Here is a 1,243-nt window from a genome sequence, read left to right as displayed (position 1 = left end):
ATATTTTACAAAATTATAGTATAATATCACGACCAGAATATTGACCTTGATACAATCCACTGGTCTTATTCAGATTTCCCTAGTTTTACATGTACATATTTGTGTGTGTGCGTGTATATTTCTATGCAATTTTATCAAATGCATAGGTTTGTGTATGCACCGTGGCAGTCCAGATAATGAACACTTCCAACATCACAAGGATCACTCAGGTTGCCCTTTTATGACAATATCTACCTCCGTCTCCACTCCATTCCCCACCATCCCTAACTCCAGGAAACCTCTAACCTGTTCTCCAATTCTAAAATTTGTCATTATACTATATTATATAAATGGCGTCATACAGTATATGACATTTGGGGATTGGCTTTTTTGCTCAACATAATTCAATCCAATTGTTGCATTTATCAACAGTTTGTTCCTTTTTATTGTTTATTTGTATTCCATTGTGTTTTTGTACCACAGCTCACTGAAGTCACCTGGGCCGTTTCCAGTTTGGGGCTATTGTGAGAAAAGCGATACAATCATGTATATGTTTTTGTGTGAACCTAAGTTTCATTTCTCTGGGATAAATTTCCAAGTGTGCAATGGCTTGGTCATATGATAACTACACGTTTGGTTTTATAAGAAATTGCCTAAATGTTTCCATCTTACAATCTCACCAGCATGCATGACTGTTTCCTTTTCTCTGCATCCTCACCAACATTTGGTATGATTATTTTTGATTTTATCCATTCTCATAGGCATGTAGCAACAGCTCATTGTGGTTTTAATCTGCATTTCCCTGGTGGCTTATGGTGTTGAACACATCTTTTCATGTGCTTATTTGCCACCTGTATATCCTCTTTAGTGAAATGTCTCTTTATGTCTTTTGCCCATTTTCTAATTAGTGTCTTTGTTACTGTTGAGTTTTGAGAGGTGTTTTCATATTCTAAATTATACCTTTGTCATACATATGATTTGCAAATATTTTCTTCTGGTTCGTAGCTTGTCTTTTTTATCCTTTTCACATGGGCTTTCACACAGCAAAAGTTTTAAATTTTGATGAAGTCCGTCCAACTATCTGTTTTTCCTTTTATGAAACATACTTTGGGTTCAAGTCTAAGAACTCTGCATAGCCCTATATCCCAATATTTTTCTCCTATTTTGTTCCTAAAAGTTTTGTAGTTTTACATTTAAGTCTGTAATCCATCTTGAGTTAATTTTTACATAAGATGTGAGTTTTAAATTGAGGTTCATTTTTTTG

Source organism: Equus caballus, chromosome 16 (assembly GCF_041296265.1).
Source record: "Equus caballus isolate H_3958 breed thoroughbred chromosome 16, TB-T2T, whole genome shotgun sequence".
Taxonomy (NCBI): domain Eukaryota; kingdom Metazoa; phylum Chordata; class Mammalia; order Perissodactyla; family Equidae; genus Equus; species Equus caballus.
Note: the sequence above shows the minus strand (reverse complement) of the source record.